The sequence below is a fragment of the Lycium barbarum genome, chromosome 8 (assembly GCF_019175385.1).
Source record: "Lycium barbarum isolate Lr01 chromosome 8, ASM1917538v2, whole genome shotgun sequence".
NCBI classification, from domain to species: Eukaryota; Viridiplantae; Streptophyta; class Magnoliopsida; order Solanales; family Solanaceae; genus Lycium; species Lycium barbarum.
The window spans coordinates 118,577,470-118,591,699 of NC_083344.1; the positions used below are offsets into that span (position 1 = coordinate 118,577,470).

The 14,230-nt window shown below is 38.4% G+C and overlaps 1 long non-coding RNA gene across 1 annotated transcript; it reads right to left on the bottom strand.

Annotated features, from left to right (window-relative positions):
- Window positions 1-9,608: 9,608 nt before the first annotated feature.
- Window positions 9,609-13,597, bottom strand: LOC132605346 (uncharacterized). Its single transcript, XR_009569152.1, has 2 exons — window positions 13,230-13,597; window positions 9,609-9,767 (listed from the first exon to the last, which is right to left on the bottom strand). It is a non-coding gene; the product is annotated as an uncharacterized LOC132605346 (long non-coding RNA).
- Between the last annotated feature and the right edge of the window lie 633 nt (window positions 13,598-14,230).

Sequence of the window (14,230 nt, forward strand, 5' to 3'; positions counted from 1 at the left end):
AAGCACATTGTTTCCCACTGAGTCGGAGGGCATCCCGATTGAAGGTTTCATTCGTGAAATTCCTAAATCGGTTTGCCCACCAACTATTCGATAAAAATCCCCAGTGAAAACTTTAGCGTAACCGGGTGAAGTCTGAGTAACTCGAGGCATGTAAGTTTATAAAATATTGTTTTACAACATATCCATGGAGTATTAAGTCTAAAATCTTGGCCTCGTGCTTAAAACAAGAAAAATTTGGCCAAGCCATTTATTTGTTAGTCTGTTGCACGTCATACTGTGTTACGGACCGTAACGTGTGTTACGGCCCGTAACGTGACGGTGGGATGTTACGGAACGTAACCTATGTTACGAACCGTAACACCATGTCGTAACACTGATGGATTCCATGAAAACTTTCTGGAATTTTGAGATACGTTACGGTGAAGTATTACGGACCGTAACACCACACCGTAACATCGATGGATTCCATAAAAACTCACTGGAATTTTGAGATACGTTACGGTGAAGTATTATGGACCGTAACATGAGTTACGGACTGTAACATCGATAGATTCCATAAAAACTCACTGGAATTTTGAGATACGTTACGGTGAGGTATTACATATCGTAACCCATGTTATGGACCGTCGACTGTGTTACGATCCCTGTGTTGGAAATGACCAAACTGAGTTACGGTTTGATGATACAGACCGTAACTCATATGACGGTCCGTCGACTGTGTTACGGTACGTCACTTAATGAAGTCTTTAACTTCCATAAATAAAGTGTATAATTGAAACGTTTCTCCCGTATCATATCTAACTGTTCTGTACGCAGGTATGGGTAAACCACGACAATCAAAGAAGGCTTCACCTAAAGTCGCGGAAAAAGAAAAAGGGCGTGGTGCAAGTAAAGTAACCTCACGGCTACGCGACGACGCTCTAATCAAGGACGCCAGGCCTATAAACAGGCCAGTCGCACCTAGCAAGCCAGCCCCACCAGTCGCACCCAGCAGACCAGTCCCACAATCAGAAAGTTCTTTCTCGTCTGGGGAGTCAAGAGAGTCGAGCTCGTTGAGTTCGTCGAGCTAAAGTGAACCCCAGCGGGCTGTCACACCAACTCACTGACCTCAACCACCCATTAGACAAACTGCTGCGGAGGAGCGCGAAAAAGAGCGCGAACAGGAAAGGCGAGAAACCGACCTTCGAATGCAGGCTGTATATAAGCAGGCCCTCCGGTTTTCTGGGGAGGGATCTGAAGATTGTACAACAAGGGATGTGAACTGGTAAAGAATGAGGGGATGGACCCAAGGCGGAGTATTTTCGAGGAACGAAACGTCATCTTCGATGGTATAGAAGGATATCCGGGCATTCGTGATACTATCCGATTCCACAAGCTGGAGTTTTTGAAAAACCCCGTGGGATCCTACATCCCGGTTTTTGTTAGGGAATTCTACGCTTCATATGGGGCTGCTGTATTCAAAGCAGTGAAAAAAGGGCAGCGATCAACTCAAGGGTCGGCAATGAATGAGGTAGTATTCCGGAAAAAGAAGATAGATGTCTCTCCGTCGGCCATGAATAAAACACTATTCGGGGAAGATTATATAGAGCCTACAGCAGCGGAAGAAGGGGAGTTTGCATACAAAATTGAACAGAAAGATACAATCCCCATCTGAAAATGGGTAGCTTCAGTTATTGCACGGACAACAGATCCTGAATGGGCCATAGTGCCAAAATTAACAGCCACCACGCGGATTTGGAAAAACACCCTAATGCAAGAAGCAAAGTTTTGGTGGAAAATTGTTTCGTTCCGCATCCGTCCTACCCAATCAGATAATTATTTGACTCCAGACAGAGCTATTATTGTGGCTGCCATAATGTCAAGGTATAAGATCAACTTCGGACGACTGATAACCGAAGATCTCCGAGAGAGAGCCACCCAGCTGGCCACTTCCCTCATTCATCCATGTCTGTTTACGCCACTATGCTTGCGTGCAAAACCAGAACTCCTACCCCATATCGATCACAGTGTGATTGCTAGCCATTTTTATGACATCACAAAAGGAAAAGATGATGTGTTGATCCACGGTTCAGTGCCCTCTGCATCGTCTTATGAGGTGTCGGAAGGGCCTACGGGGTCAGATGTTATAACCTTGGCTATCATGGGTGCTGAGGAAGCTGTTGCGAGTCAGCCCACAGATTCTGAGGCTCCACCGTCTGCATATGCTACACAGCCCATTCCAGCTCCAGCTGCGCCTACTTCGAGTGGTCCTACCTCTTCCACTGGAGCGAGCCCAGCACCAGCTCAACCAATACCAAGAGTCCCACCCGAGCTTGCGAGAAAAATGATGTTCAACCGGGAAAATTTTGGGGCAGTGGTCCTGCAAGTGGATCGCACAGATAGGCAGGTCAAGCAGATCATGACGGAGCTAAACTTATACACAAAAAGGGCTATTGATGCAGCGCTGCAACCAACAAAAGAACAAATGGCTGCGGATCACCTACAAATCCACTCCCGGATAGATGGTATTGAGAGCAGGATGACTGAGCTGACTAGGACACACCCTGCTATGGAATTGGGTGCTATTCGGAGTGAGTTGCGGTCTGTAAAGGATGATATGCAGAAATTAAAGGCCCGGGAAGTGGCTCTGGCGACAGACCAGCTTCCTAAATTACACACGGAGTTGGTTCAGAGCCTATACCAGCCGGTTCAGAGCCTACTAGGGGATGATCACAAAGAGGACACGGTTTAGAAACAGCACGACGAGGAGTTGGAAGAGGCTATCCTCTCTTTGGCCAAAGGGAAGCGGAGCATAGCATCACCGGATGATGAAAACCTTGACCCCATTCTCCAGAAACTTGATCCATTTGTTGATTTGCGCCCACAGAATGAGGAGGAAGAGCGGCGTACTTTGAAAAGGCTCCGCCAAGAGTCCCGACTGACTCCTGACACCGCAGGAGCTACTTCTAGCTCAGCCCAGCCCATTAAGACGGCTCACGATACTTCTCCCCCACCCACTGATCCACCTCATGATGTTGCTGCAGATCCGAGTGCCTAATGCGCTCCAGGTAGGCCATCCATTCTTTTAATGCGTTATATTGATGCCTTGAGGGCAATGCATGCTTTTGAGTTGGGGGTGTGGGTAATTGCTGATTGGTTGTTGGGATTGTTGTTTTAGTATACTGGATATTGTTTTTATTATTTTTGTTTTGGTGGGTATTTTATCCCAAAATTGTGATAGTAAGCATGTGTTTAAGACAATTGTTATTGTTTGGTTTTGTTGGCATTGTTTTTATTAGCAAGTATGTGTTAGGATGTTCTTCGGCTGTTCTTTGCTATGTGTTTCTATTCCCGAAGAATGCTATGTGTATGTTGAAACTAGCATGTTTAGAATATTTAATATAGAAGTAAAGTAATGATGACTTAAGTGGTGGTGGTCAGTGTTTCTACCATAGATAAAAATGATTTTTACAAGTTCAATGATATCCCTCCGAAAAATAATTTGTGATGTACATAAAAAATGAGTTGTTGATATTGACATGTATGGTTCTTTTAATGACATTGCAAATAAAGGGTGTTTATGCATGTGAAATCTTCAAACGAAAATGAAGTCGGAGTATTTAAACAATCCTTATGCCATTGTGTTGTGAGTTTTTTGCTTCTATTTGCATATGATGCTTGCAATCTAGAACTTGCTCGGTTGGTCGTGCGTGAATTCTAAGGAGAATTTGATTGTGAAGTGACCTTAATCTTTCTTTGTATTAACCCCAAAGTATCTTAAATGAGCCTGGCCCGTACAGAAAATGATCCCTAGTCTCCCATTTTTGAGCCTATAGACTTTTTCTTCGATTAACCATGAACTAACCTCTTTCCCTTCTGTGAATAAACCCATTTGGCACCAAGTCCCTCCTTGACACGGAAGAATTACAAATGAGGCTAAAAGCCTAAGTTGGGGGTGACAAGTCAAAAATGCGAAAAATGAGGCCAAAGGCCTATTGGGGGTGATCACAAATATAAAGGGACATAATTCAGCGTGGATATATATATGTATGTATATACAAAAAAAAAATAATAAAAAAAAAAAAAAAATATATATATATATATATATATATATATATATATATATATATATATATATATATATATATATATATATATAGAGAGAGAGAGAGAGAGAGAGAGAGAGAGAGAGAGAGAGAGAGGTATATAAGTTCTAAATAAATCCACGCTAAAGATGGAGGGTCGAAAATGATAAGAAGAATGGTGAATGAAGTCAAAAAGAAGTGTTGAGGAGAGTGAGTCACCGATACCCAAATATTCATCCTACCCGTCCCTAAGCCAATGTTACAAGCCCAAAAAGACCTAATGTGATCACGATCAAATTGTTCAAAGTTGAATGCATGTAAATTAAAGGCAAGCCTATGGTATGTGCACGCATGGTATGCAAATTTCGTTGTGAGTGTGAGTGTTCTTCTGTCTCTTTAGTCTTCTGCCCTATTTATGTCGTAAATGTGTGTTGGGGCATTCTTTGGTCTATGTGAGGGCGTAAGGATTGTAGGTTTCAAAGTAATTGGATTTTCGGAAGTTGAAATTCATGTGCATAGACGCCCCCGTACTATGATTGTGTCATTAATTGAGGTTGCATAGTGAATTGAAATTTTTTCTGAAATGTGTGTCTTGTGTCACAAATAGGAGACGGATAAAAACCTTAATATTTTTCTTGGATTGGAGAGTCCGTGCTAGAAACACATGCCAAAACCACCGTAGTCATTCTTATTTTGCTAAGATGTCGTGTGTTAGTAGCGAGTATTGTTGTTGTTGCTTGAGGACAAGCAAAAGCTTAGGTTGAGGGTGTTGATGTGCCGTGAATTTTGGCACATTTTATTCCTTTGTAACTAGAAATATTTCTTGTTTTTTAAGTGTTTTTACATTGTTCTTATGATATTTTTGTGTTTTATAGGGTTGATTAACTAAGAACCGGAAATGAGATGGAACGCTAAAAAACGGACAAATTGGAGCAAAATGGCGGTCCGTAACTCATGTTACGAACCGTAACGGTAACCGTAACTCATTTTACGGTTCGTACCATTGAACCGTAACAGGGCCTAAATTTCCAAAAAGTTTTCATTGAAGCCATCAGTGTTACGGCGTGGTGTTACGGTCCGTAACATATCACCGTAACATCAGCTAAATTTCCAGAAAGTTTTCATTGAAACCATCAGTGTTACGGTGTTGTGTTACGGTCCGTAACTCAGGTTACGGTCCGTAACATATCACCGTAACATCAGCCAAATTTCCAGAGAGTTGCCAAGTAAAGTCACAAGGTACGCCTCAGAAGGACGGGCCATAACACAGGTTACAGTCCGTCGCATGGTGGTCGTAACATCAAAGCTGACAAATGATGAATTGAAGGACGGACCGTAACACAGGTTACGGTCCGTAACGATGCAGCGTAAGGGCATTTTTGTCTAGAAACTTGGCTCGATTTTTGTCTCTATAAATACTTAATGGAGGGTTTTAATTCAAGAGTCAGATTTTGTTTTGGAGGCACAAACCCTAGGTCCTTAATCTTAGAAGTGGTTGAAGCATTTAAGACAACAACTTTGCTCTCATTCCATCTTATAATTGCATTGTAAGTTCATTATGTTTACTTGTAAGTTTTCTTGTTATCCAAAATCATGTGTAGCTAATTTTAAAGCTAAGGTTGTGGAACCTATGATGGATATTATGTGAATGGATTTCTATTATTGATATATGCATAATGGTTGTTGGTATTCATTCAGTTTTTATACTTTAGTGTCGGGTGATGATTGCAAGCATTATCTTAAGCCATTATATATTAACTGTTCTTGGGAAATAAAGTTAGTATTGGTAATATTGAATGACAATAACTCGAGGCGTTAACCTTCGTTTAATAGACTAACTTAGAAATAAGAAATAGTCTAAATTGGCATTATTGGTCGCTCTTCGATTGTAACTCTTTTATATTCGGAAGAATCATAAAGAGGAAATATGACTTAACTGTTGGGAAACATTAAGAAGTCCTTAAAAGACCAAGTTCATATTCATAGAACAACCATTAGAAGTATATCGCATTGAAACCTGAAGCATAATATCTAATCAAATTAGGGAACACAACCTTAGTCTCTCTCTCTCATTAATTACATTTTAAGCCAAAGTACTCAATTACATTATTCAACAATCAATTCAAACTATCCGGAATAGGATTAAAGCATTTAAAGACTGGTATTGCATACTATTTGTACTCTTTTCTCTCCATATTCCCTATGGGATTCGACCCCAACCTTGTTGGGTTACTATATTTGACAACGTCCACTTTACATCATTAATAGGTGTAATTTGAGCGTATCAATATGACTGAACCGTATGTCGATAGCCTACGTATCCCGTCGAGGGAATCAGGCCATGCCTAGTTCTCCTTACATATAAATAAGGATTTTTGGATTTTCTGCTATAATGCAACCGACCCCTATGTGGGCTGCCTACGTATCCCACCACAGGAATCAGGTCAGCGTAGTTCGTAATTACATTAAAGGGAAGGTTGCAAACTAGGCAATCTAATCTAATTCTGTCCTTTGATTTATTCTTGAAGTGATAACTTTCATGCTTATGTCATTATCTATCGGCTATTTCATTTTCTTCCAAATGGAATCTTGTCTTGTCCTCTAATTTATTTGTTATTCTCTCGAGATGTATGTTGTCTTCCCATTCTTCATAATCGTGTTTTATACGTAAACTTTATTCATTTGTTTCATTATATGTCACAATCATAAGATTGGCAGATTTGATAACTTATATACTAAATAAAATAGAAAATAACAAATAATAGACAGTTAAGGAAAATCATAAATGCATTCATAGATTTTGCAATTAAGTTTCCAAAAAATAATGCCATAGCAACAAATCGTGCTATTTCAAAAGTTCACCTCATGTCTAATCTACTAAGACCCCCGACGAACCAAGGACGGAGTAGAAGTCCAATTTTTCAAAGTCTCTCCTGATTAGGCACCCCAGATGGTCCGTGTCTTGGTGTTGTGAGTAGTTGTAGAAGCATTCTTCATGGTGCTTGTCTTTGGACTGTTTCCACGAGAGCAACAAAGGTTGCTGGCATAATGGTTCCTTTCAAATCCCCATCTTCCTCAACAGTTATCATGTTCACATTAGCATTTTCGTGAGTAGGTAAAGGGTTGTTTTCCACATTGGGCCGAGCTCCGGTGAGTTGGATCGCTCCTTCCTTAATCAAGATTTCGATTTTGTTTTTGAGACCGTAGTAATCCTCAGTATCATGCCCAACAAATCCATAATGATATACACAACGCTTGGAACCATCAAACCATCTTGGAATAGGATCGGGAAGTTCCTTTCAATTGGTTATATCACGTCTGCTGCTTACAGTCTTTCAAATAATTGAGCCAAGAGTTCACCGAATCGAGTGTAAAAACGGGTATTTTTTATTTCCAGATTTGAACGGGCTTTAAGTGTGGTATGTGGTCGATTTTGGTCAGTGGGAGCTTGAACAGATTGATATGGACATGGGTTTTGATATGGAGGTGCTCGGGGTTGGTAGTAATTTGCTTGGGCATTGTAGACAGGGTAAGGAATTAGTGGAGCTTGGTAGGGTTACATATTGGTTAGGGTAGAAAGGTTGTTGTGGATGGTTAAGGTATGTAATGTCTTGGCTTGGTTTGTGTCCTTGGATATTCATAACTGTAGCTACATATTCTTTCTTCATTTTGGTTCCACTGATAGAACCAGATTGAATAGTTTTGTTTACAGCTTGCAAAGCAGTAAGATCCTGAATTTTTTTCAATTTGATTCCTTCTTCTAAGGCCTCTCCCATTCTGACAACTTCTATAAATTTTTTCCCCATCGTGCCTACCATTTTCTCATAAAATATGACAGCTTGACGTTCAATAAAGGTGGCAGTAATTTCTCTCTCACTCATCGAGGGTTGAACCCTGGCTACTTCTGACCTCCAACGTAGCACATATTCACGGAACGACTCAGTTGACTTCTTAGTTACCTTAGTCATGCAGACTCTATATAGTGTGATATCCGTATTAAAACTAAATCGGTCCATGAAGTCTTGTGCCGTATCACTCCAACCACGCCATTTACGGACGTCTTGTTGTGTATCCAAGTAAGAGCCTCACCAGATAGGCTTCTTACGAATAACGTCATTCTTATATTCTGATATCTACCTAGTCCAACCAGTTTGCCACAATAAGCCCTTAAATGCGTATGAGGGTTGCCTGTTCCATTAAATGTATGAAATTTCGGCGGCTTGTAGCCTATGGGTAAATCAACGTCAGGCTGAACACACAAATCTTCGTATTCTACACTCTTGCTTCCTCTAGCAACTTAAAGGTTTCTCATTGCCTCTTTGATACTGTGGATCTGTTTTAACAATATATCATATGTCCTTGCTTTTGCATCCTTTTCCATTTCCTCGTATTGATCCACCTCGGTTTGGAACCTGACCGTTACGGGGTTGGTAAAGGCTTGTATTTTTGCTGCATATACCGAAGGAACATATTGCGCATTAGGAGTGACAAAATGTGCCCCTTGTATATGCTGGGTTGGACAAGTTTGGCCGGTGGGAGTGTTTTGGACTGGAGGTGGTGTGTTATAATTGGTGTTTATAGGTAGTTGGTTTGGTGGGTTTAGAGGAATAGTTGCAGGTGTCATATTCGTGTTGGTGGATAAAGGAACATAAGGAGTGTGAACTAGCAATTGACTAGGTGGGTTGACGAGTGGTGGATTAGGAGTAGCGTAGGTAGTGTAGGTGGGTGGTTGACTTTGTGGAGGAGTATAGATGGATGACGGATTTGGTGGATTTGCGAGGGTGATTGAAGGAACGTTGTTATTGGTAGGTGCATTATTTTGTGGAGGAACATGTTTATGAATTGGAGATTGAAGTGATGGAAAACGAGGTGGATTTGGTGCGACATTTCTAGGTTCAGGATATGGATTTTGGAGTGTGACGGACAAATTAGTCAAGTCCCTAACCTGATTCAGTTCTCCACGTAGGTCCTCAATCTCTTGAGTCAAGCGGGTGATATGTTCATCATGTTGAATAGTAGTTCTATGTTCGAAAGTTTCGAGAGAAGCACTAGAGATCATGATGTTTTCCAAGCCAGTTGAAATGGATGCTGCTGGATCAGACATAATAGTTTTCCTTCCTTGGGTATCCCAACTACGGTGAGATAATGCTGATGTCTTTGATCTTGTGAAATAAGGATGGTCGGCAAGCTCGAATGTCAACACGAATCAACTTTTTTAGGAATAATAAAAATAAAAGAAACATAATAAGAAAAGGAAATATAAAAAATGCAAAAGATATTAGTCTCATTAGCATATCTAAGTAAAGTCATGATCATGTAGAGTCAAATAAGTTATGTAGCAAATAATTTATCAAATAAAGGCCAACAAGTTGTCAAGCAAATGTAAACAAGTATATCAAACAATAATAACACGTCCTAATATGCATGTGACCTCTTCGTGCCAGAGGTACCTAACGTTTGTTTGAAGGGTGAAAATGTGTCATAGTACGCCATCCCATTGCTTTTAACTAATTAAACAAATTCTATCTCCTGAAATAAAGAACAAAAGTAATATAATATTTATTACATATCAAGTGAATACAACATAAAGTGTTTCCTACTCTAAATAAAGTAAATACAATTTCCTATGTCTAAATTTCTAGCTACTTTGCGATGTCCTTGATTCTCGTCAATTGTTGATGACGGACATACTCCAATCCATATCTGCCATAGAAACGTTAGTCATTTTCTCCCTCCTAAAGTTTAATTAGTTAGAGCTAATAGTCAATATTTAGGCACAATGTCCTTCAAACATAAAGTATGATTAATGTCACTTGGGGTCGTTGATAACGTCCAAATCCACTCCTCAAAGAGAAACTGTACATGGTCGTATACAATATAATTTACTCAACTATGAGTCGGGGTCAATCCCACAGGAAACAATACACTAGGCGATCCAGAAAGTAAGGAACTTTCACTTACTAAGCTAAGCCAAATGTTAGATAATATTTTGGTTTTTGGAGAAATTATAACAAATGCGGAAATGTAATCTAACCTAGAAAGCAAGTAATATGATCAATGGCCACAAGAATGGATACAAAGGAAACTACGCTCAAGTAACGATTCAATGTATTTCATGATTTACAAATAATGGTGAGTTTATATTACTTAGTCTCGGATAATGACTTTAATTAGCTGCTTCCGAAGACTAACTAGACTACCTAATTGAATATCCCTAAATCAATTAGGAGCATTAAGAACACCCGAATATGGCTACAAGTGGTATCGCCTATCCCTAGGTTGATTTCCATTAGATGAGGGTTAACGCCCCAAATTCTTGTTAATTATTCTTTTTCAATCTCGAGTTTTTCTCTTCCGAGTTTAAACCGATATAACTGGGTGAGTCCTAAGGTTAGCACTTCCCTTTAGAAACATTAAAGAACAAGAATAATTAAAACAACATTAACTCACTTCTATTAATTATAAAATCACTCAACACATAAGCAAAATAAGAGATTCACTCCAAACTTAAACAATGTATACTTCCATAAACAAGGTTCAAGTATTGAAATACTACACACATAAATATTCAATAAATAGCAAGAGATGAAGAAATAGGTAAAGAATTTCTTATGGCGTGCCTCCAAATCTTCAAACCCTAGTGTAGTTTCTTGCTCTAAGCTTGGAAGATGGCCAAAGATGATAAATAATTTCACCAAGTTTTGCTTTTATAGTTGCCTAATTTTTTCAAGTCCAAAAAATGACAAAATATGCCCCAGATTTCAGTTTTTGTAGTTCTGCCCGATTTTGCAAATCTGTCCCCTTTTTGCAAATGTCCAGTTTTGAAAGTTTTGCAAATCTGTCCAATTTGGCTTCTTTTTTATTTTATTTTCACTTGGTTTCTTCCGATCACTTCTAAATCACATAAAACCTATAAAATAAATGTAAATGATATTAAATACACTATTTTCTCAATCAAACATAGCAAAAATATAAGATTGAAGAAGAGATAAGTTGGTAAAATACCAACTTATCAAACTCCCAAACTTAAACTATTGCTTGTCCTCAAGCAATTCAAAACATACAATCTCCTTCTAAGGAATCGACTCAATAGTGTACCAACATCATGCCAAGTCAAAAAGTCTACTTTAAGCACAAAAATATGACTTTGAATTGGTACCAACAATTAATTCAAAACATATGAATAACCAACTTCTCAAAAACTTCATTTTCATTTCAAGTGCTCAAACACCAAGTTAATCAAAGTAGAAATCAAGTCATGATACTAAGCTTCAAAATTTGCCTTATTATCACAAAATGACTTTCTTTTGTTCATTCCTCTCAATTGGAAAATGAAACAAATTCACAACTAAATTCGCATGTGCCCTCACACTCGAGGGAATCCCACACTTATAAAATGCAATTCAAAACGAAAATTGGATATCAAATGGAAAGAATTAACTCTCTCTGTCTCTCTCACACACAAAGATGTTCAAATGCACACAAGTAGCACTATAGGCTTGCCCTTCATGTATTTCTCCACTAATGTAGACATACTTGGCTCAAAATCAATAAGGACTTAAAGTGTTGTAATGTAGGCTTTTGGTTAAGGTGGGGCACAATTTGGGTAAAAGTGACTCAAAACCTCTTTAAGCACTACAATTTTCAACATTCAAAGCACACTTCTTTTGAAACTTTTCCACCCATTTCTTCATTTTTCATTTTTCATTTCAGCAACTAGTCTTTCCCTTTATTCACAACTCTTATTATTCCTTCCTTTTTCTTTTTCTCTTTTTTTTTTTTCAAAATAACAAGGAAGTTTCCAATTTTTTTTTTCACATTTTCACCTTTAAAGTAACTCCCACATAACAATTGTTTTCAACCATCACCCCCAACTTAGGCTTTTAGCCTATGTTTGCACTTTAAACGCACTTTAGGAGGTAAGGTACCAAAACATGAATCAATGAAAAACAGGGTAAACCTTGTCACATGGCTGTCAAAGAAAAGGTTAAAGGCTCAAAAGGAATTGACTAAGGAAAATATGCAAGGGTAGGAAATTTAAGGCAAAAACGATCTAAAGAAGGCCTAACATCATTTTTCAAACCAAGTGTAACCAAGAATTTCGCCTTGAAACACATTCCGGGCAAGTTCTAGACCACAAGTAATGCAAAAGAACTCACAAGAACTTCACCACACATGGCACATGATAATCCAAGTAGAATATGTATCTAAAACCCAATTGAAACAAATGACTCAAAAAAAGTCATTTATAGCCTAAAGAGACTAATAGTGAAAGTAAGAGCCAAAAATTGAGTCTAAAATTCACAACAAGAATCATTACTTCAATCCTTTTTTCTTTTTAAAAATCAAGAATTCATATGCTAAGGTTTAACTAAGTTGGTACCAAGCAAGCCAAAATTGGTCAAAGAGCAAAAATCACGTCCCAACACCATTCCTACAACTAAACTACAAAAAACTAAAGAAGATAGTAATAAAAAAACACCAAAATAACATCTATCTACTAAATTATCATCCATCATGACACATCACGCCCCATCACAAAAATATCTATCAAAATAAAGCTTCCCCAACTTAAAATGTTGCATTGTCCTCAATGTGACTAAAAAGTGAAAACCAAAGTTAAGAGAGACTCATTGTTATCACATTCTCTTGTTTTCCTTGGATTTTCATGATCAAACTATCACAAGAAAATTCATCCATACAAATCCGAATAATTTTAAGTCGCAATTCATCCCATAACCGCAAGTTGTAGTAGGAAGAAATTTTCACGAAATACACAAAATATTCAACGCTCCTAATCTCGCCTAGACCACCCCACACTTACTTCTACACATCTGCTAATAGCGCTCGGTTACTCAGACTTCACGGGCGAATGAAATTATCTCTCAGACAATTTGTCGAATACGTTGTGGGCATCCTACAATTAGCTTAGTTTAGGCACCAATGGTGAGTGATCAACCCTCCCAAAATGTTCGGAATTATAGTTCAATGAAGCACAATCACATATCAATCAACCAACAACATCAAAATTGCACATTTTGTGCCCCAAATTCCATATCAAACAACCATAAAAAAAGAAGATAAAGAGAGGGGAAAAAAATCTACAAGTAGAGAGAGTGAGGGGGAGAGAGAGAGGAGGAGAAGAGAAACTATATAAAAACATACATGATAGCCTGAGACTGATGGATGGAGAAGAAGGAAACATTTTTTTTTGTGCGTTTGTTTTTTTTTGGGGGGGGGGGGGGTGTATGTTGTTGTTGTTGCTGTCTTTGTGCATGAGTGTTGTGTATGTGTTTTAAAGCCAAGGAGCTCTTTTTTTTTTTGTTGACTTTTAGCCACGCGCAGCGGCTATGCGCATGTGTCCCAAAGTGACGTATATTTTTTGATAATAGGTATACTCGAGGATAAATAGCACAACAGGGCAGGAAGTTTGAAAAAAAATGTGGGAGAGTTAAATAGTCTAGTGTTTCAAAATAACTTACCCGGACCAATAACCAAAATGAAGGGTTGTACTCTTAACTGCAACTTTCTGCATTTTTTTATTTTTTTTAACCCAAATTGAAGTTGTTTTCAGCACATTTTCAGTCACTTTTTTTTAACATCTCACCATATCAAATCAACTCCAAAAAATATGAAATTTTGCAGATTAGTCAAAATAAATAAACTATATTTTTAAAAAAAAGGAAAATTTCAAAATGACTTAAATTTTTTAAAATGATGGGTTGCCTCCCACCAAGCGCTTGATTTAACGTCGCGGCACGATAGTTACCTTATCACTTTTCACTTGGAGGATATGAATTTGCGCCCCAACTTTGAATCAAGATTATGAGTAAAGCAACGAGGCCAACTTTCGGGTATCACATTTTGCACTTTTTGGCCTTAAGTGAAAAATGTCATTTTGTCTTCTTGGCATAGCAAACTTCAAAATGAAAACGCTTTGATCTTCATCTCCAAAATTCTTCATAGGCTCGGTCAGTTTAACTTTCACATCACCCATCAAGCACAACGTTGAAAAATGGTTAGAATGAGGTCCAACGCACTCAAATTCCAAATTTGCATGAATTTTGACATCCTCACCCAAAAATGAACTAGAGTCTTTCAAAACCATTTCATGAACTTTTTTATTCAACTCTAGTATCATTTCTTCAATCTCGACATCATTCACT